At 44.2% G+C, this 23573-nt stretch overlaps 1 long non-coding RNA gene across 1 annotated transcript; it reads right to left on the reverse strand.

Annotated features, from left to right (window-relative positions):
- Positions 1–809: 809 nt before the first annotated feature.
- On the reverse strand, positions 810–21493 carry LOC108585030. Its single transcript, XR_001900822.3, has 2 exons — positions 21370–21493; positions 810–1087 (listed from the first exon to the last, which is right to left on the reverse strand). It is a non-coding gene; the product is annotated as an uncharacterized LOC108585030 (long non-coding RNA).
- Between the last annotated feature and the right edge of the window lie 2080 nt (positions 21494–23573).

Consider the following 23573-nt stretch of genomic DNA (forward strand, 5'->3'; position numbering starts at 1 on the left):
GAGCTCATTAGCTCATTTGGACTATCTCTGCCACCATTTTCTCCATTCCTATGGGAAAGAAAGGCTGGCCAGATCAGTATCCCATAAAAAATGCAGGCACCCCAAATCTGCTGTTCTTGCTTCTAAGATTCTGAGTGCCATCACATAGTTCCCGAATGACAGGCTTCAGGCCCTGCCGCGGCAGAGTGGGCTTGCTGGTGAGTGGCTACAGGGAGAGGGTGCAAAACCTCAGGAGCAGCACTTTTGTGTTTTCCAAATGATGCACGGGTGAGAGAAAGGAACGCAGGAAAGGTGAGTCAAAAACCTTTGGAAATACAAAAATAAGGAGCATAGGGCTGCACAGGTTTGGAAAGAGGAGGAGGCTGTGTCGTGATGAATGCACGTTGGGTTTCTGGATCTGATGCGTGCCTTCCCGCATTACTTTGGTCATTTAGATGTTTAGTTTCTTCTACTTAGGAATGTTAAGGGGGCATTTTGAGCCCGGGGCTACAAGGGGCAAAAAAAAAAAAAATACAAACTGTTATGCAGAATCAACTTTGGAATGGATCTGGAAAGTCATAATTTAAAAATTTCTGACTTCAGTATTCCCTAAAGTCAGAAATGTAAATCCAATAATGGGAAAGGATGTGAAATGTACAGTCCCCCCTCAAGTCTCACTCTGGGTGGATGCTTTCACCTCATCAGATGCATCTGGGAGAGCTGGCCCGGGTCTGTCTGTCCCACTAGACCCCTTGCTTCCTCACTTCTCTCCCACCTTGCCTGACATGGAGCACTTTGTAATAAAGAGGTTCATTCCCTGAATTTAATATGGGGTGTCATCAAGGCCTTTACTAGACAGCAAGCATATCCTCTCCTTCCCAGCAGCGATGACCTCCCCACAAGAACATGCCCCTCGCCGAGGTCTTCATCTCTCTCTAGAAAAGGAGACCCAAGGAGCAGCGCCCAAGGCGGAGCCTCCGCCTGGATGTGAAATACTCAGGATGCTACAAAATCACCGTGGTCTTCAGTCACAAACGTGTGTTGGCCGCGCCACCATCCTCTCTCTGCCAGCACACAGGAGGAAAAGCAAGACTCACGAAGGACATTCCTGTAGGAGGAAGCAGCAGAAAGCACCCTAAGCGAAGAAGAATGAGACACCGTCCCCATACACACATTCTGGGAAATACAAAACATGCCCTTCATGTTTCCAAGTGGCCTTAGTTTTCAAACCGTACTCAGAGAAAACTCCCTGTATGAAAAAATGACTCTTGTTTAGCCCACATTGTTTGCCAGCTGGCTTTCCATGGCAGCTCTGGCTGGAGAGAACCCTGGATACTTAAGCAGTCCTTTTCCTTCCTCCTGTTGGGATGATGTGTGGGGAGAGTGAGGAAGAGGGAGTCGAAAAAGGGAAAGGGATGAATGAAGTCATCTCAGCGCACATGGATTGTTTCTTTGGTGTTTTGTGGAGATTTCACTCCAGGGGGCTTGGGCCAGCCAGTTTACTTGGGTAGAAGCATACTTTGCTCACCTGGCCAAGGTTTCTCAGTGAAGGATGGCAGGGGGCTTAGACATTCTTTGCCATGCTTACTTTTCATCCTGTATATGTAAAGTTGACCAAAACCCTCACAAGGACTGTGATCCGATCTGCTTTCTGCCATCATCTCCCACCCTCCTGCCTATCTCGTATCCCCAGGCTAAAACTGGTGGTTTGGCTGAGGAGTGGGTTATGCTTCATGGTAGAGCTAAAGTTATCCTGATCTCTCTTGATTTCCCCTTCCTTCAAAGACTCCATTTCTGACCCTGGCCAGCTCCCAAATAGCTCCTGTAATTGGTTACAAGCAAGGCTAAGTGAGATAGTGATTTGATTCTGGAAGCACAAACTGGTGCCCCCATGGCACTGGAGAAGCATCTTCTCCATGTTCACCTCGCAAGCTTTTGAAAAAACCTGTCATTCAGAAGCAAGCCAAAACTGTCATCTCACTCGATGCTAATGAACTCATCAAATCCATTCGCAGGGTTTCGGCTCTTCAGAACGCTGGCCAAGCCTTTGCTTAGTACACGAAAGAATATTCCCTGGGGTGCTTTTCAAACCCTATTCTGACCCCATACCCTAAACTGTGGAAGAACACAAACACAGTTGGCCACATGCTCTTGAAAAATTCAATCTGAAAGCTAGTGTTGGTTACTAAAGATAGGATTTTGATAAAAGTAAAACACTGAGACGTGTATGCTGCTTGCCGCTAGGAGTTCTTCTCCCTGGAGGACAGTCCTGCCTGCCCGCTGCTGTGGAAGAGCATTCCATATGTGGAGTGGAGCAGGGCAGCTACTGGGAAATACAGTGACCTTGACCTCTTACTCCATCAACAAAATAATGGCACTTTTATGAGACCTCTAGAAATAGAACTTTTTATCTGGCACCATCTTATGCTATGCTTTGGAGCAGTGATGTCACCAAGGAGACAGAAACTAGGGAATTCATCCTCTTGGGCCGGGTGACTAATCCTGTTTCCCAACCTCAGAACATTTGCTGATGTCATCCATCTTCCCAAAACCACACCAGCCTGGGGGTAAGAAGATAGTCACATCAACTCACAAATTCACATTTCTGTGACTCTATCGCATACTGTGGGGATTCCCAACCCTTCTCATATTCCTCCCTAGTATTCCGGGAGGTGGTCCTCGGGGGCTGACTCCTGTGCTTGCCAAGTTCATCTTCTATGGCACCCGGTGTTCTCCCTGGCTTTAATGCACAGCCTCTCTTCTGATGCTACAGAACCCCATAATGGCAATGGGTTTGCCAGAGCCCACAGAGGGGCACAAGGTCACCCACCAGAGGAGCCCACTTTCCTGCCACTGCCCACCAGTGTTTACCCTGAAGCTGCCAGCACAAGGCGGTGAGGACCTGGGTGTGTGGTCCAGGGTGTTGCTGCCAGTGACTACAGAGACTGCCACACCAATGAGCAATGAGTGATGCCCCAGTGACAGCTCGCTCCATTTTTATTCATCTTTTATTCCAGCCACTCACTGAAGGGGCATGAGTCCAGACAGTTGGACATTGCTCTGAGTAACAGAGCCAGAATCTCCTTTTCATCCAGCCTTGCCATTGTCACCCATGAACCCAGTTTATGAGCTTGACATGTTTTCCTTAGGATGAGCTCTGCCCACTGAGGCTCCTTGGGTCCTCCTATAAGCAAGCTCCTAGCAGATCCACCCTCCTGACATACCAGTATGTCCAGAAACAACATTAGCTGGGTCTTGCCATCCAGCTGAAATAGGGTGAATAATTCCTTTGGGTGGCCCTAAGGTGCTGAGTGGAGGGGATTTAGCCAGGGCAGAGGAAGGCTAAGGTCCCCAAAGTCTCCCTTCCCCCATAGGAAGTACTTTGGTGAGGAGGCTGTGGGTCAGGTGACTCTTTACACCTGTGAAAGCTCTTTTGCTTAAAGTTGACCATTAAAAAGTGATTTATTGGCAACCTCAGGGTAACAAAAGCCTGGCTCACCAATCAAGGCCAGCAAGTCTCTCAAACTTTAAGGCTCCTAAGAATCACCTGGTGGTGGGGCTGGAGCAGAGGCAGTGCCTGTGAAACATGCAGATTCTTGGGCTGCACTCCGGGGGTCTGCTGGACACAGGAAGCTGCGAATTTACAAATACTCCAGGCTTACAGTTTACAAATACGTCCGGAGGTCCTGATGTAGGTGGTTCATGGACCACACTTTAAGAAACCCTGGGTTGAGCCTGCCTCCAGGCTTACCATGTCATTCACCATGTCTACAGGGAGCCAAGATTCATCACAATGTGACTGGGTGCCAGGAGCTGGGCAAAATTCCTTCATGATCCTAACGCATCTCATTCTATAAAGATAAAATCCTTGTACAGATGCCACAGTGATCTCCATTAACATCTCAAAACTTGGGGGAAAAAAAAAGTCTCCCTTCTAAGCTCACATGGTGACAGAGCTGGGGGCAGCTGGTTGTGCCTAACTCCAAGGCATGGTCTCTCATCTTAGAATGTCACATTGCTTCTGTGACATTTAGGGGACACGAATGAGCAGAGGCCAAGTTGTATTTGGCAGCAGTGCTTGATTGCATAGAAAAATGACAACACTACCCTTGGTACATCTATTGGCCCCAACAGGAAGGAGATGAAAGTATTGCAAAAGGAACAGCGAGCCTAGACCGAATCAGAGGACTCCCAGAAATTCACTGCACTCTCCATGATGTAATTACGCCATTAGGTTGGCCAGTTGAAGATTACACTTCAGAAGAAGTCAGAAGGCAGACGTCATTATCTAAATAGGTCATTCTGTACTCATTTCTTTGTTTACTTGTTTCTTGCCAGTCATCCACTGGATCATAAACCTTATGAAGGCAAAGCTCTTTTTGTCCTGTTCTTCACAAAATCCCCGTGTTTAGCACAGTCCTGGCCTTCTGGAAACCTTTGTGGAATGAATGAATGAATGAATGAATGTATGGGTCATGGGGAGATGAAAGGCAGTGTTACTCTTTCTGTGGGGGGGACATAGGAAGGCTGCTTCACTCTCAAAGCAGCGCATTCTCACTCATTCATGTGTTGAGTGGCAGGTGCTGGAAGTCAGAGCACCCAAGATGCAAGCTCCTGTGCCCCTGCCCTGGACCTCAGGTCTCCAACAGTTGGGCATGTGGTTGGTAAGTCTCTGAGATTTTCAGATATATCGGGGAATAGAAACTGGAGGGGGTGGATGGTACAGGTCTCTGTGCCCCCACCCCATGATCCCTAGATGACCATCCAGAAAGTGTCATCAGCCAACTGGAAAGTCATGAAGCAGAAATAGCCCTAGACATATTCTAGTGGGAAGGCAAGAATGCGTTCTGTGTCCCCTCCTGCTTTCCAACCTAAGGTAGAGGCTGCCCCGGGCACAAGAGCACTTTCAGATCACTGGTGTAGCTTTCCCAAAGCTGCTTGCCTCTGCACCATCTCTGGGAAGATTCAGAAACTGCCCCATTCCAGCGGGATGGCCTGGGGGCAGAAAAATGCTCCATGTGCCTCGCAGGCAGAGGTGGGAGCTTGGGGTGGCATTTCTCTAATGAAGTCACCTAGGTTTTCGCATTTAGAACTGTGGACATCCAGGCTCCTGCTCACTGCTCTCAGAGTCACCAGAAGCCTGGAATGATGAGGCTTCTTTTCAAACACTGTTTAAGAATCTTTGATGAATCCTCATCATCTGCCATCAGGCACCACGATTTCATGATCCCCAAAGGAGTAGGGCAGGTTCCTGAAGACCTCCTGGGGCCGGTCCACCAGTGCTGGGCCACTGACTCCATGGAAGCAGTTGGCACAGCTGGCCTTTGAGACTCTGTGCCTTCAGAACCTGATGTAGTCTGGCTGTGTCCCCACCCAAAATTTCATCTTGAATTGTAATTCCCATAACCCCCATAATCTTTAAGTGCCAAGGGAGATACCAGGGGGAGGTAACTGGATCAATGGGGCGGCTTCCCCTGTGCAGTTCTCATGATAGTGAGTCTCATGAGATCCGATGGTTTTTTTTAGTATCTGGCATTTCCCCTGCTGGCGCTCACTCCGTCCTGCTGCCCTGAGAAGATGTCTACCTTTCCTTTGCCTTCTGCCATGATTGTAAGTTTGCTGAGGCCTCCCCAGTAATGTGGAGCTGTGAGTCAATTAAACCTCTTCATACATTACCCAGTCTCGGGTATTTCTTCATAGCAGTGAGAACTGACTAATACAAAACTCTATTTGTTTCTCGCGTCCATCTGCCTTCCTTTTCCAGTTACATCATTCTAATTGCTGTTCCTTTCCTACTTCTGGGTTCTTACCTCCCTTCTCATTACTGCTGTGACACATTCTCCCTCTACTGACTGGCAGCCTGCCCTTCTCCCTGCTGACTGTTCAGGCAGGCCTTGGTGACCACGTATGTTCACCCCAACCATAGACTTGACCCTTTTGCTTCAAACCCCATAGAAAAATTGGCATTTCCTTGCTATTCTGAAAGATGGGAATGGGAATTTGGATTTGAGAGAACTGTAATAGAGCTCTGACACCTTCCTAGAGTCTGGGTGGCAGACTGGGTTCTGACTGGGACCAGATTCCACCTGTCCTTCCTCCTGGCAAGGTGTGTGTTAACTTCAGGGAGCCCAAGTCATTGTAACTCGTGTACACAGACAACTAAAATCTGTGCCCAAGATGGGTCAGTGAGTCCTGGACTCCCCATGAAACTAGCCACAGCTGCCAGTGCTGGTCTGTGGTGGCCCCAGGCTACGGGATTTGAAGAGCTGGCTGCCAACAGCACCACCTCCTCTCCCAGATTTATCTTGCACCATTGCGCCCACACCTGGGCCTGTGCAGAATGTACAACATGGTGCTGATGCTGTTCAGGCTGCCAGCCCATTGGAAGCACAGCAAATGACTTCTATTTATAGAGAAGGCATTCCTTGGCCACACGCAGCACTCTTGGTCTGCTGAGAAGTCGGCCAAGTCCCTGACAGACACCAAGGGGCAAGACTGCAAGCGTCCTCTGCCAGAGAAGGCATTGTTCTGTCACACACAATGGTAGGCCGGCCCTGGCGTGATGTCAGATGAGTTGACAGTAGCAGCTGCCTGTACGTTCCCTCTCCTCATTTACAGCTGAACTCTGCCAAACTCAGGGAGCAGTCCGGAGTTTTAGGTTTGGATTTTGGAAAATGAATTGCACCAAGAGGCCAGGACCGTTTTGGTCCAGTTGGCTTAGCAAGGAAATGGCCACAAGCCATAGGTGGTAATTTAGCAGTGGCTGCCTGAGTCTTTAGGGCAATGTAACCACAAAAAGCAGTAGAATGGGCAGCCAGGGCCATTGCAGGGCACAGTCACAGAGGCTGGCCAGGAGGTCTGATGGGGAGGCCTTTCCTTCCTGCAGACCCAGCCTCCCCTGGACTCCTCCCATTTCCCGCAGCCTAGCTGGTGGCACCCAAAACCCACGAGAGAGCTGCAACATAGAGCTGGGCTGTCTCAGGTAAATGCAGGAAGGGCTACCCCTCTGTAGGTGAGTGATACTAGCTAGCTTCCTTAGGCAGCCTTTAGGTTTCCATTCGTTAGTTAACTCTGGCTATACCTGAGAAGACAGAATAACCAGTCTGGTGGTTGAGTGTACGCTGTAGAGAAACAGAACCAGCCTTAGTCCCAGCTCCGCCACTTGCTAGCTGTGGGACTCTGAGCTAGTTCATTCAATTTCTCCAGTCCTCAGATTTTCCACTAGTAATTTGGGATTAAATAACCCGATAGGAAAATGAACCAAGGACACAGAGAGGCAATTCATAGAATAAAAAATACAAATGGCCAATAAATATATGAAAAAGTGTTCAAGCCCTCTAGCTGTTAGAGAACTGCAAATTAAAATAAGGCCTCATTCCTGGCAAATGTTACAAGATTGATAATGCCTAGCACTGGCACGGAAGCACTGGCACACACTATTGGCGGGAACGTAAATTGGCTCGGCCACATTAAAAGATCGTTTCTCAGCCTCTATAAAGACTTTCTGTGCAAACCCTTTGACTTCACAATCCCACTTCTCAAAATCTATCCTGGAGAAGTAATTGCATGTTATGGATATAGTGGTCAGTGTAGCATTGCTTGTAATCTTAAATAAAAGGACAGAAAGAAAAAAGAATAGCAGAAAACCCAAGTCATGAGCATGTAATTGCAGGTAGAGCTACAGGTTCTGAGATGGGAACAATTCCAATATACTTGGTTATCTAGAAAGAATATATCAGGGGAACAATACATGTAGGCCAATCACATTATATTAAAAAATGTATATTTTCATTTTTTCTAAGTAAGGCCATGGAAAAGGTCCAGGAGGCTGCACTTTCCACTGTGCACAGTGGTTACCTCTGGGTGAGGACAGTCGGAGGGAGGGAAGGAGACTTTTGTTTTTTGCTCCGAATACAGATGCCCCTCAACTTCATAAGCAAAAATTTCATAAGTCACAATGCATGTAACCAACCTGCCAAACATCATAGCTTAGCCCAGCCTACCTTAAACATGCTCAGAACACTTACATTAACCTACTGCTGGGCAACATCATCTCACACAAAGGCTATTTGATAATAAAGTGCTGAATAGCTCATGTAATTTTATTGAATATAGCACACTGTAAGGTGTCCCTTGTTTACCCTCATGCTTGTGTGACTGACTCTTGGCAGCTGAAATCTTACCACATAGTGCTAGCCCAGGAAAAGATCAAAATTCAGAATTCAGAGATGTGCATTGCTTTTGCATCATTTTAAAGTCAAAAAATCAAAAGTTGAACTTTTGTAAGACCATCTGTACTCTATATACTTACATCTGTATTTTTGCGTTTTTTACAATATACACTGTAAGGTTATTGTTGTCCTCTATCATCCCAGTTTCTTGTAAAGCCGTCAGAGCTAGACTGAATTGGGGAAGGCTGAAGCTGGAGCAGAGTGCACAGGAAATACCAGGCCTTCAGATTTGGACGTGTTAAATGTCAGGCACCCATTAGAATCTTAAGTGGAGATGCTGAGCAGGCAGATGGATAGAAGAGTTTGGAGAATCACATTTGAAGACAAGGCCCCTAGGATGTATGGGCATGAGGAGGAGAGTCCCATTAATAAGACAGGGTGGGGTCCAGAGCCAAGTGTGTGGGCACCCAAGCCCTGGATTCCAATGTCTTTAACACAAATCAATTTCTGCTATGAATCTAAACAACTATAGGGTCCTAATAGATTCTTCCCACACACTGGTATCACTGGCACCTATCAAAAACTCCTTCTGTCTTATTCTTAGCACTGCTCCCTGCTTTTCCTTTGAATGTCCAACTTGGTCTGACTGAACTCCATTGATGGTCTCTGGGTTTCCCAACTTCCCTTTCCCTTGACATCCTGTCTTTGAATCCCCCTTCTGCAAGCTTCATGGCTGCAGAGAAGTCCCGCCAACTCCTGAGTAACTCCACCCATCCCTCACTCTATTCTTCAAGCTCCAACCCAGGACAGCTCCAACATGTGTACAGTTTTTCACACAGCTGCTCATTTAATTCCCAAGAGGCAGATATATTATTAACCTCACTTTTACTATTATCCTGCCCTCTTGACAGATGAAAAAACTGAGCGTTGTGTGGTGGGAAGTGTCTTATCTTCTACTAGAGTCTAGAAAACTACCATAAACTTAACAACTTAAAACAGCCCATATTGGGGCCAAGTAACATGGCTCATACCTGTAATCCTGGCAGTTTGGGAGGCCAGGACAGGAGGATCACTTGAAGCTAGGAGTTCGAGACCAGCCTGAACGATATAGCAACACCCCATCTCTATAAAAAATTTTTTTAAATTAGCCGGGCATGGTGGCATGCACCTATAGTCCCAGCTACTCTGGAGGCTGAGGCTTGAGCCTAGGAGCTTGAGGCTGCAGTGAGCTATGATTGCCACTGCACTCTAGCCTGGGCAACAGGGTAAGAAAAAGAAAATACAACAACAACAAAAACACATTTATTATCTCACAGTTTCTGTGCCTTAGGAATCTGGGTGTGTCTCCACAGAATCCTCTGCTTTGGGAACTCTCATGAGACTGCAATCCAGGGGTCAGCTAGGACTGGGGGCTCATCTGGAAGCTCAGCCGGGCAAGGATCTGCCTCTAAGGCATTCCACAGTTGTTGACAGAATTCAGTTCCACCTGAGCAGTTAGACCAAGGGCCTTAGTTCCTGCCAGCTGTTGGCTGGAGGTCACCGTCAGTTCCTTGCCACATGGGCCTGCTTACTTTATCAATGTGTGTGACCCGAGAAGGCAATAGAGAATCTGCTGGTAAGGGAGGCTACAATCTCTTGAAACCTAATCTCAGAAGTAACACCCCATCACCTTTGGTTAGAAGCAAGTTGCTAGACCAGCCCACACTTAAGAGGAGGCACCCCCACTACACAGGGTGTGAATACAAGGAGCAGGTCACAGGTCATCCTAGTGTCAGCCCACATAGGACAGAACACCTGGGATTTGGGCATAGGCCTGTCGACCTCCAATGCTTGGCTGCTTCCTTCTATGCAACCCTGGATCCTCCATGATTGTGCTCTGCTGTGGCCTGAACATAAAGGGAACAATGATAGTTCTTTCTTCATGTGACTCTAGTAAGTACTCTTTTAGCCAGGGATGTTGAGTAATCTGGTTTTAACAATAGAAACATGGGACTTGCAAATTAGCATGGGTTTCCAAAACAGAATGCAATTTAAAGCTGAGAAGCTGAAGTGATAAACGGAGGAACAAATGGTGTTCTGTCTATAAAAGCAGCTGATAAAAATGCTGTCACCTTTCAAACCAGTCCTGCACCCCACAGACCACAGGTAAATCATCTCTCTCTACCCAGACCCACAAACTGGCCATGTGTGTAACACTGCCACTCCAGGAAGGAGGCGGGCCAGAGGAGCAGGAGAGAGCCAGCCACCACCTCACCGGCCTTCTCTGTGGGTCGCCTTCTCCCAGGCCCTTTGAGTGGAAACAGCCCAGTCCCTGATCAAAGAGTGCCCTGCAGTGACAGCTGGGAAAGATGGCAGGTGTCAGCCTTCTCGCCCCATCTCTGCCACCACTGCTCCCTGAAAACTTCTGGCAGGGATGATTCCAGTGCTGTGGCTTCTCGGCAACCCAGCTTCAGTCTCGGGCACCCCTCTCCTCCCAAGCCTGTTTCTCGGGCTGCCACTGAGTGGACTCTCTTTTCAGTGCTCCTCAGAAGAGTTACTCCAGTTCCCAGGACCACCCCGATTCATCTCCTCAACTGGGACTTTCTATCTGTAGTTCGACCCCAAATTGTATATTGATTTAATAAATATTTATTGAAACTTGCTAAAGGTCATATATATCCTTCTAAAGCACTGAAAAAGATATTCCTTATACATGGGCATATATGTACATAAATACTTGTAATATAGAGGCTAAGAGCATGGTTTTAAAATTAGATCTCGTCATTTAGTAACAGTGAGCTTTACTTTGGCAGGTTACTCAAACTTTCTGAGTCCCAGTTTCCTTTTCTGTAATGTGGACATCATTATTCCTACCTCACAGGATCAGTGTGAGAAGAAAGTGAAATAATAATTTGTGTGCGGCACTTAGCACTGTGCCTAAAACACAATAAATACTTAACAGCACTTCTGTGTAATCAGCACAGGACAGACCATTCCCAAAGATTTCCACTCCCACCAAATCATAGGCTCTTAGAAGGCTAAAACCACAACTGGCTTGTTCATCCTTATATCCCTAACACCTGACACAATGCCTGGCACATGGTAAGTGCTTAATAAACATTTCTGCAATGAGTTAATAAGTGAATAAGTAATACTGCAGTTAATGACAAAAATATTTGTCTGGTGCAACTTTCCAAGGAGCTTAAAGATCTCTCAATATTATTTAATTAGGTTTTAAAGTTCACCTTGGGGCCAGGCATAGTGACTCATGCCTCTAATCCCAGCACTTTGGGAGGCAGAGGTGGGAGGATCTCTTGAGTCCAGGAGTTCAAGATCAGACTGGGCAACAAAGCAAGGCTCCGTCTCTACCAAAAAAATATGAAAAATTATCCAGGCATGGCAGTTGTACCTGTAGTCCTAGCTAGTCAGGAGGCTGAAGTGGGGGAAAATTGCTTGAACCCAGGAGTTCAAGGATGTAGTGAACTATGATCACATGACTGCTCCAGCCTGGGCAACAGAGCAGGACTCTAACTCTAAAAAAAAAAAAAACCAAAAAAACAAACAAACAAAAAAAAACCCACAAAAAAACAAAGTTCACCTAGGATGGCAAGTAAAAGGTTTGACCATTTACTTAGGCCTTTGACCAAGGTGTAAAGGACTAAACTTGACTTGCCTAAAACCATGCAATGAATCTGGTTATAGGTTGGCATGGCTACAGGGTTGGCATTCAGATTCTTGTACTCATAGCTCCCTACTCCTACACATCTAGTGTATTGAGACCATCTTCCTAGCCTGACTGACTTGCCAATAGAGAAAAGCCCCTCTGAACTCCAAAATTTGAGGACTTTCTAATTCTCTGTGACCATGACTCACTTTGTAAGGAACCAATAAGTTGTCCCAGGCCTTGGTGCTGAGCCAATGGTGGAGCAAAAGCCAGCTGCCTGCTGTCCATTAGTCCAAAAGTAGGATCTGACATGCGAGTCCATCCAGCACCCTAGGGTTGATTTCCCTGGGGGGTGGTGTTAGCCACTCAGGATGACCAGTAGCCATTCCTGGAGAATGAGAACAAATCTCAGAATAACATGATCTGCCTCTAGTCTCAGCTTCACTAGCTCCACTTGACCTTGGACAAGTTACTTAACTTCTTTTCACTTTCATTTTCTTATGTGAACAGAAGGGAAAGTAACACCTTGTAAGGACTGAATAATATGATGTCTGACAAAAGGCACTATGCCCAGCCCAGTTCCCAGAGACTGTTTGTGAAGTGTGGATCTGAACGCAGGGCTGGTGTTAATCATCCTTTGTGCGGAGCAGCCCAGGAAAATCTTCTGGTCTCCTGTTTCCCTCTCATAGTCCAGTCCAATTCCCATTGGCACTTTGGGCAAGGCAGTGATTTTCAAGATTTATCTCAGAGCAGAACTCTTTTGTCAAGCAAACTTAATATGGAATGGAATGGAAGTATATAAAACTGATAAAGCTGAGCTCACTTGTCAAAGCAGAGCTGGGGACAACCTAGATCTCTCTTTGTGATTTGCCCCTCCTCATTTTGCAGTAGCCTCCCATACATCTCCATGAGCCCCCCAGACTTCCCAGAACTTGGATGGAACACAACTAAACTAAAGTAGTATTCTAGATGGTCTCTGTCAAATTAATAACAATATCAACACATTATTATAATTTAAATGCTAGCTATAATTTATTATTATTATTATTACAGCTAACATTTACTACAGTTGTTCTCAAACTTTAGCTTACATCAGAATCACCTGGAAACCTCATTAAAACACAGATTAATGGACCTTACCCCCAGAGTTTCTGATTCAAAAGGTCTAAGGTGGAGCCGAGAATCTGCATGTCTAACACGTAACTGACTAGTGATGGTGATGCTGGAGTGTGTGAAGACACTCTGAGAACTGATGATTTACTGTGAGCTAAGTGCTAAGCATTCTGTGTGGAGACTGTTTTTAATGCTCACAACCACACGATGAAATAGGTATTGTACTATTTACATCCCTTATTTACAGATGAGGAAACTAACCGTCTAAGTAACTTGCTCCAGGTCTTACTTACTAAGTGGCAGATTCCAATCTAGGTCTGACTCCAAAGTCCTCACTCCTAACCATGATGTTAAAATGTTAAAATAGAAACCTATTATAAGGAATAGGTCCACTTATTTGCATTCATTAACCAGTATAAATAAGTTCATGTAATGAATTGCTCTGAAAGAAAGGGTTCTAAGGTAGTTGAGGTTTGATGAAGAACAAAAAAAAAAAAAAAAAAAACCAAATCAGGAAGGTTTGAGTAACAGGCCATTGCTTATCATAGTCTGCAAGGTATTTCAAGAATTTGACCAAGAGAGACAGTACTTGTGACAAAAGATAGAAAATTTGGTCAAAAAGACAAATTTCACTTTATTATTCATTTAGTCACTAGTTTATAAAATGTTTATTGAATACATACTATAAGCTGGGGGCTGTTTGGTGCTGAAAATATGAGGGAGAGTAAAAGTAGCCATGGTTCATGACCCTCAAAGCTTACAGACCCCTCAAAGCAACAATACTAAGCTTAGTAACAATTTTGCCCAAGTCATGAAATCTTGACATTCAGCTTTGGCCACATGGTTCTCTCAGGTCCCAGCTCTTTTGGTTCTGACTCTTCTGAATCTTATTATCTTGTATTATTCACTCTATCTGTTGACCTAATACATTTCCATTCTGATGTGTCCAGTTCAGCACAATCCTGACATCATGAACTCAAAAGCCTGCCTTGTTAGTAGATTTTTTTTTTTAATGTTGACTATGGACAAGATTTGGCTTGTGTGTGATAATTGGTAACTATACGACTAACAGGAGGAGGTTTTATAATTGGTCTGCTCTTGTGTTCTTACTCATCACTGCTAATTACCCAGTGTGTCTGATATGCCAGATGGATATTTAATAAATGGTCTAATGATTGGATCTGAAATAACATATTCAGATTCAAGAGAACCATGGTCCTGGGAGGGAGGTCACACAGTTCTCCATTCCGCCATCCAGCACCATTGCTTTTAGATGAAGTTTGATGAGGCTGAATTAGATCCTGACAATTGTATGGCTTTTTTTTTTTTTTTTTTAATTCCAAGGAAATTTTCTTTCATGGGCTTACCATGATTTCTATGAGAACTTATTTTGGGGAAAATCCTCAGTCTTACTTGTTCCAAGTTGGATTTACTTACTCTGGCGAAGTTATGACCTATTAAAAAAGGGGAGAGGGTAAATTTTGACAACTGAGAAGCCAAGTTTCAGGGAACCGTGTTGTCTTAGTCTGCTTTGTGTTACTATAAGATAATACTTGAGACTGGGTGATTTACACAGAGAGCCGGCATCTGCTCAGCTGCTGGTGAGGGCTTTCATGCTGCGTCACAACATGGCGGAAGGTCAAAGGGGAAGCGGAAATGCGCCACGGGGCAAAATCCAAGGGACGTCCTGGCTTGATATCAACCCGCTCTTGTAGGAACAGATCCAGCCTTCCCAGAGTGAGATCTCACTGTCCACTGCAGTAACGGCACCGAGGTATTTATAAAGCATCTGCCCCTATGACCCATATGCCTCCTGCTAGGCCTTACCTCCGAACACTACCCCATTGGGAATCAAATGTCAACATCACTTTTGGTGAGGACAAACTATATCCAAACCATAGCACATGTGAAGGAAAAAAAAAAAGAAGAAGAAAGAGTAGAAAGACTGTAGTAAGAAATCCATGATCGATGCGAAACATGGAGTTTTCGCAACCAGCTAAAGAAACGCTATAGGCTGTCTCCTAGAGACACACATTTCTGCCATCTAATCTGCAGCTTTGTTTATATTAAAAAACAAAACTAAATTTAAGCTTCAAAGTAAAAGCTCAACATTTAGGGAGACATATGGGCTGTTTGCTTTGAATGAGGGGCAGGAGCCAGCCTTCTCCGAGTTGGCCCAGAGAAAATTTTTGAAACACAGAAATGTAATAATAACTGGCACATGGGATGTGGGGGATGAAATCAGCGCTTTCAAAAAGAAAAGAATGAAGAGAATAATAATAATAAGCCAACACATTCAGTTCTTTTGGTTAATGTCAAATTTTACTCACCAATCTTAACAGATCTACTAGTGATTACTCTTATTTGGGTATTTCCAGTGGAAAATTATCCAGTTTGTGAAAAGTCTCAGTCATTTGTTATGAAGGACACAGCTTTCATTTTGTCCCAAAATTAGATGAGACTGAATTACCCCCACCAAGATGATTCAAGCTGCCTATTCGTGCCCAGCTCTGCCCTTGCTTTTGGCAGGGTACAGCATGGCACTTAGCCTTGGCGTTATCCCTGATTGCCTGGCCAGGCCTACATCAGAGTTAACGGGGGAGGAGGAGGAGAAGAAGGAGGAGTTGGTATAGATGACTATTGAAGAGTGTAGGATTTGGAGCAGAAGGACCTGGGTTCAAAGTTCAAATTTGCCTCTTACTATGTAAGCTTCAAGTTCTGAATAAATCTTAATAATAACATGAGCTTATTACAAAGATTTGATGAGATTTTATACACCAAGGGCTTAGTTCAGTACATGGCATGTAATGGTACCTGTTGTTGCTGGGAGTCTTGATCTTAGTATGGGTGGTTTAAAAGAAGAAAGTAAGTGGGTCAGTCTTAGTTTCTAAATCCATTGTACAGTGCTGTCCAATAGAACATTCTTCAATAATCGAAATTTCTGTATCTGTGCTACCCAATACAGTTTAGTATCTTGCTACATATAGCTATTGAGCTCTTCAGATTTGGCTAGAGGAAGTGACTTTTCACATTTAACTGATTTAAATTCCAATAGCCATGTGTGATCTGTGACTACCATGTTAGGCAGCACAACTTTATGAGATTAAAATTGTAGAATCATGTGAGAAAGAACAACATTGTGAGAGAACAGTTACATGAAAATATAAGGAAGCATAGAGCTCATGGGTTTGAGCCAGTCAGAATTGCATTTTTATTGAGTCATGGACACTACTCTTATTATGTCCTTTATTGTACAAACAAAAAAATAGAAAACATTTCCAAACCTTAAATGTCAAACTGTCCAGTTTCAAGATGTATTAGTTTGTTCTCACACTGCTATAAAGAGATTCCTGAGCTTGGGTAGTTTATAAAGAAAAAGGTTTAATTGGGTTGTGGTTCTGTAAGCTGTATAGGAAGCATAGCTGCTTCTGCTTCTGGGGAGGCCTCAGGAAACTTACAATCATAGTGGAAGATGAAGGGGAAGCAAGCACGTCTTACATAGTGGAGCAGGAGCAAGAGAGACAGAGGGGAGAGGTGCTACACACTTCTAAACAACCAGATCCCATGAGAACTGACTGACGGGAGGACAGTACCAAGGGGGGATAGTGTTAAATCATGAGAAACCACCCCCATGATCCAATCACCTCCCATCATGCCCCTCCTCCAACATTGGGGATTACAATTCAGCATGAGATTTGGGTGGGGACACAGATCCAAACCATAACACAAGAGCTGTTTGACAAATTGTAATCCCACAAAAATGAAAGAGATTCAACTTTGATTTAGAATCTACAATAGCAAAATTTTCACCATTTGGTAAACAGCCATGACACATGAGGCAGCATCAAGTCTAATCACTGAGCCCTGTCAAGCACAGGAGAGCTTCCTGAGTGTCATCCTTAAGGTACATGTTGTACCTGTACAGGTGAGAGCCATTTTTTGGACAAGATAATAGAGGAATCCATGTTAATGTAACTCACTGCTGAGTTGGCAATGAGCTCACTCATTGGCAGCCAAATGAAAAAGCCCATATGGGAAGAAATTAATAAAGCTGGCATGTTTTCTGTTCCTATCAGCATAACCCAAGATATAGAGATAAATAATGTTTGTTCAGTAATGACTCAAAGGTGTCACAGGCATTTTGAGAGAATGTCTATGGTAAAGTTTAAATATTAGGACAATTATAGTCCATTGTGTCCCTGGTCCAAGATGAATAAAATAGTGTTTCAAAAAGGACTGGGTTTACATAGTACTTCATATTTTACATAAAGACTCTGCATAGTTGAAATAAAAGTGGCCTGACACTGGGATTCAAGAGTCCTGGTTTTGAGACCTGCTTTGCTGGTTTACAGTTGGTAGTTCTCAACAAGCTATTAACACTCTGTGTGCCTCAGTTTCCACACATTTGAAAATGAGGTTGATACTATCTCATAAGATTCTTATAAAGGTTGAATGGAAAACTAAAAAGCACTTTGCAAATGAGAAGCATTATCATCACCATCATCATTATCTTCATCATCATCATGTTATTTTTACTTTCTCAACAATCCCCTGAGGGAGCAAGATAGAGCAAGTAGACCATTCACAAATGAGACTGAAGGTGAGAGGATTTAAGTGACTTCCCAAGGTCACACAACTAGGAAGACTAGCATTCCCATCACAGCTATGAAAAACTGGGTGAAATTTAGCTGAGGAACATAAAGGTTTTCTATTTTGGATCTCATCCTTTAAATCATAGAATTATAAAAATGAAAAAGTCAGGACTGTGTTTAGATACAAGCAACACAGACCCCTGCCAAGGGTCTTGTGTGTTAGTTAACAACAAGGGCCAACCAACTGGACCAAATACGGCCTGCTTTGGTTAATAAAGTTTTATTAGAACACAGTCACCCTCATTCATTTACAAGCTGTCTTTGGCCGCTTTTGCACTACAACAGCAGAGCTGAATGGTTGCAATAGAAACCCTATGGACCACAATGCTAAAAATATGTACAATCTGGCCCTTTACGGAAAAAGTTTGCCAACTCCTGCTTTAGAAGGCCCCGGTATCACAAACCACACAAAAATAAATGTGTTAAAGAACACATGGCTGTTCTATTTGGTGATTGGCACTAGAAGAGTGTGACTCATGTCCTTGAATAGCCACTGTTGTGACCAGTACTCCTCAGGCCTCAGGCCCCAGATCACATCTGCCTGTGTCCTTGAGACCAAAGAGACTACCTCCGGATGCCAGGAAGTTTTGAGATTTCTGCCATTGTTCACTTGGGCCAGCAAGGCCTTGGGTCTGGAGGAGAATTTGAGCAGCATAAGTACTTAGAAAACAGAAATGAAAAATCAAGTAATTTGTCAAACCCTCCCCCAAAACAGCATAAACTACAGTAGATTCTTGCATATGAAATATCATTTCCCAGTGGAGGCGGGCGTCCTTGCTCTCTTTGAGTTTCAATTCCTGGTTTTGGATCTGGGGGTGTTCACAGATTGGCAAAGTACACAGATGCATGTGGCAACTGGGGACCATTTTGCAATATTAAGTAATAATGTTACTTGAAAAATTTTTTTAGGTAGGTCATCATATAATATGCATGAATTGTGATGCTTTTTTTCTATATTGGTAGCTAGATGGACGTTGAACAGTAGAATTGTGAATGGTGTTATTTTCCTAAAATGATTTCATTTAAATAATTTTTATTTAAATATTTGACATTGTCCATTCAGGCTGCTGTAACAGAATACCTTAGAATGTTTAATTTATAAACAATAGAAGTTTATTGCTCATAGTTCTGGAGACTGGAAAGTCCAAGGCCAAGACACCAGCTGACTCAGTGTCTGCTGAAGGCCTGTTTCTTCACAGATGGTGCCTTCTATGGGTCCTAACATGGTGGAAGAGCAAAAGGGGCTCACAAGCTTTTCACACCTCTTTTATAAGGTCACAAATCCCATTGTGAGAGCCCTCATGACCTAATCACCTCCCAAAGTCCCTACCTTCTAATAATATGAGCTTGGTGATTAGATTTCAACACATAAATTTTGGTGGGATACAAACATTCAGATCATAGCAGATATTCATGTATTATAATTTGTATTTTGCCTCTTAATTTTAAAGATAAATTTTGAATTTTTAGAAGAAAAATACACATTTGAAAGCACAAAAGTTTTAAATTGGGGGACTTTTAAATATTTATTTTTATTTAAATTATTTGATGAAAACATTCAAATTGTGTATGCTTTGAATACCAATATGTCTTATTTTTATAATCCTTTGAGCATTACTGTCAATGAAATAAAATCTAGGCTTCTCATTTTTATTGGTAGTCATGCTTTTTCAGTTTTGGCAATAACAAAAACAATATGCCTATCTTTAATTTTTTTTAAAAAAATTAGAGAACAGATGAGAAAGTGACTGAAGAGAATCATTAATATGGTCCTAATAGGGACTTTAGTTGGAATTGGGTTGATTCCATTTTACTCCAATGTGTTAATCTGTTCTCATGCTGCTAATAAAGATATACCCAAGATTGGGTAATTTATAAAAGAAAAAGGTTTAATTGGTTCACAAGTCAGTATGGCTGGGGAGGCCTCAGGAAACTTACAATCATGGTAGAAGGGGAAATAAACCTGTCCTTCTTCACATGGTGGCAGGAAGGAGAAGTGCAGAGCAAAGTGGAGAAAAGCCTCTTATTAAATCATCAGCTCTCATGAGAACTCACTCTCTATCATGAGAACAGCATGGAGGAACCAACCCCATGATCTAATCACCTCCCACAAGGTTCCTCCCGCAGCACATGAAAATTACAATTTGGATTACAATAAAGATGAGATTTGGGTGGGGACATACAGCCTGACCATATCATTCTGCCCCTTGCCCCTACAAAATCTCATCTTTCTCACATTTCAAAGCACAATTTTGTCTTCCCAACAGTCCCTCAAAGTCTTAACTCATTCCAACATTAACCCAAAGCCCAAGTCCAAAGTCTTATCTGAGACAAGGCAAGCCCCTTCTACCTAGGAGCCTGTAAAATCAAAAGCCAGTTAGTTACTTCCTGGATACAATGGGGGTACAGGCATTGGGTAAATACATTCATTCCAAATGGGAGAAATTTGCCACAATAAAGGGGCTACAGGCCCCATGCAAGTCTGAAATCCAACAGGGTAGTCATTAAATCTTAAAGTTCCACAATGATCTTCTTTGACTCCATGTCTCACATCCAGGTCACACTGATGCAAGAGATAGGCTCCCATGGCCTTGGGCAGCTCTGTCCCTGTGACTTTGCAGGGTACAACACCCCTCCCTGCTGCTTTCGTGGGCTAATGTTGAGTGTCTGTGGCTTTTCCAGGTGCACAGGACAAGCTATTGGTGGATCTACCATTCTGGGGTCTGGAGGACAGTGGCCCTCTTCTCACAGCTCCTCTAAGCAGTGCCCCAATGGGGACTCTGTTGGAGCTCCAACCCCACATTTCCCTTCTGCACTGCCCTAGCAGAGGTTCTCCATGAGGGCTCTGCCCCTGCAACAAACTTCTGACTAGACATCCAGGCATTTCCATACTCCTCTGAAATCTAGGTGGAGATTCCCAAACTTCAATTCTTGACTTTTGTGTACCTGCAGGCCCAACACTACATGTAAGCTGCCAAGGCTTGAGGCTTGCAACCTCTGAAGCAACAGCCTGAGCTGTGCCTTGGTCCCTTTTAGCCACAGCTGGGATGCAGGGTCCCAAGTCCCAAGACTGCACAAAGCCCCAAGGCCATGGGCCCTGCCCATGAAACCATTTTTTCTTCCTAGGATTCAAGGCCTCTAATGAGAGGGGCTGTCTTGAAGGTCTCTGACATGCCCTGGAGATATTTTCCCCCATTGTCTTGGTGATTAACATTTGGCTCCTTGTTACTTATGCAAATTTCTGCAGCTGGCTTGAATAGATCCCCAGAAAATGGGTTTTTCTTTTCTATTGCATTGTCAGGCTGCGAATTTTCCAAACTTTTATGCATTGTCACCTCTTGAACACTTTGCTGCTCAGAAATTTCTTCTACCAGACACCCTAAATCATCTCTCTCAAGTTCAAAGTTCCATAGATCTCTCGGGCAGGGGCAAAATGCTGCCAGTCTCTTTGCTAAAGCATAGCAAGAATCACCTTTGCTCCAGTTCCCAAAAAATTCCTCATCTCCATCTGAGCCCACCTCATCCTGAACTTCATTGTCCATATCACTATCAGCATTTTGGTCAAAGTCATTCAACAAATCTCCAGGAAGTTCCAAACTTTCCCACAACTTCCTGTCTTCTGAGCCTTCCAAACTGTTCCATCTTCTGCCTGTTACTCAGTTTCAAAGTCACTTCCACATTTATGGGTATCTTTACAGCAGCACCCACTACTACCAGTACCAAGTTACTTTATTAGTCCTTTCTCACACTGCTAATAAAGACATACCAGAGACTGGGTAATTTATAAAGGAAAGAGGTTTCATTGACTCACAGTTCATCATGGCTGCGGAAGCCTCAGTAAGTTAAAAATCATGGCAGAAGGGGAAGCAAACACATCCTTCTTCAAATGGTGGCAGGAAGGAGAAGTGCAGAGCAAAGCAGGGAAAAGTCCCTTATAAAACCATCAGATCTCATGAGAACTCAGTCACTATCATAAGAACAGCATGGGGGAACCACCCCCATGATCTAGTCACCTCCCACGAGGTCCCTCCCCCAACACATGAAAATTACAATTCGGATTATAACAGAAGATACAGTTTGGGTGGGAACAGAGAGCCAGACCATATTATTCAATATTTCTGGGAATCTGTTCCTCAGGAAAAGAAAGGAAGTTGGGGGAAAAAGTTCTGTTCCATTTTGGGACTGCACAATCCCATTTAACTTTGCTTTCCAGTGGGTTTAGGTTTCTTTTTCCAGTGACTCATTTGCTAGGAGGCTGCTTCTCAGGGGGCCAGCACAGAGTTCCTTGAAGCCCCACCTGAGGTTGCATTTCTTAGAAGGAGGAGGGAGGGCTGCTGGGCTGGTCTGTAAACAAGGCAGCCTTTGTCCCATTTATCCCGAAGACAGCTTCTTCCCCTGGGGTGCCATTAGGGCAGTCATTCAGGGAGCTAACAAAGAAAGGCATTTCTCTTGTGAAGAGAGACACTCTTCCAAATCCACCCAAGGCACTCCTGGAAAACTGGCACCAGGTGTATTTCATTACTCAAGTGGGTTCCAAGGCAAGCACTCAGCTCTGCCACCCTGGGCCTGGGGAACTTCTTCCACACTTCAAGGAAATAATGCATTCATTTTTTAGCTCATTCATTCATTTAACAAATATAGACTGCACACCTATTGTGTGCCAGGCACTGTGCTAGGCATAGGAGCACAACTGTGAATGTGGTCAATGTTTTCCTGTGCTACATTAAATAGATTTGGTCTTTGTCCGTGGTTCCTGGCACAGCACTCTTGAAACCCTTGGGATTTCCAGGAAGGAGTATTTGTGGCTGGTCACCAGAAAGACTGAGTGGTTAGAGGGTTGGAAGTCTCAGCCCACCTGCCCACCTCCTGGGATGGGAGGAGGTGGGAGCTGGAGATTGAGCGCTATAAAAACTCTTGGACAATGAGATTTGGAGAGCTTCCATGTTGGTGAATGCAGCCACCTGCCGAGAGGGTGGCACTCCCCAGCTCCATGAGATAGACGCCCTTGCGCATGGGACTCTTTTGGACTTTGCACTGTGCACTTCTTCATTTGGCTGTTCATTTGTATCCTTTATAAATTAACTAGTGTTGGGACGCTGAAAACAATTCCCCAAAATGAAGGCCTCCAAAGCCACCTCAGAAGCAAAAAGTTTTTCTCTGACTTTCTGCCCTTCTGTCTCTCAGTCACATTCTCCCCAGAGGCAAGCCATACCAGAAACTAAAATTCCTCTTCCCCAAGATGGGTTATAGAAACCAGAACCCCATTTCCCCAAAGCCAGCCATAACAAAATATGACTCTAACTCCCCCTCCCTTTCTGTGTAAAACCTGGCCATAAAGAAATGATCTGACCTACTTTGTTTTACTGTAGGTCATCAGACTCCCATTCCAGAGAGGGTCCTGTCCCACACCCAGAAGGAAGGATACTCAGAGAGGCCGATAGAACCTAGACAGACAGGCCTTGCTGGGTTTCCTCACTCAGCCTATTAGCATCGGATCTCCCTTTTTGTCCAATCATATTTTTTACATAACTCTCCATACTTTGTTGAACCTAGGCATAAAAATGGACCATTCTCCCTGTATCTTTGGGTCTTCATCTTGAAGGCTACAGGGTCACATAAAATGATGATCAAATAAACCTGTGTGCCTTTTCTCCTATTCATCTGCCTTGTCAGTGATTTTCAGCGAAGCTTCAGAGGGTGAAGGGTAAGTTTTCCCTTGGCCCAGACACCAGCAAATGTAAGTAAAGTATTTTTCTGAGTCCTGTGAGCCACTGTAACAATATGAAATGGGGAAGGGGTCGTGGGAACCCCTGATTTACAGCTGATCAGTCAGAAATATGGGTGGCCTGTGCCCTGCAACTGGCATCTGAAATAGGGATAGTTTTGTGAGACTGAGTTCTTGACTTGTGGGGTTTGCACAAACTCTGGGTTACTAACTCTGGGTTACTAACTCTGATGTCAGAATTGAACTGTAGGACACCCCACTGGTCTTGGAAAATTTGTTGGTGTCAGAAA

This window comes from Papio anubis, chromosome 4 (assembly GCF_008728515.1).
Source record: "Papio anubis isolate 15944 chromosome 4, Panubis1.0, whole genome shotgun sequence".
Lineage (NCBI taxonomy): Eukaryota > Metazoa > Chordata > Mammalia > Primates > Cercopithecidae > Papio > Papio anubis.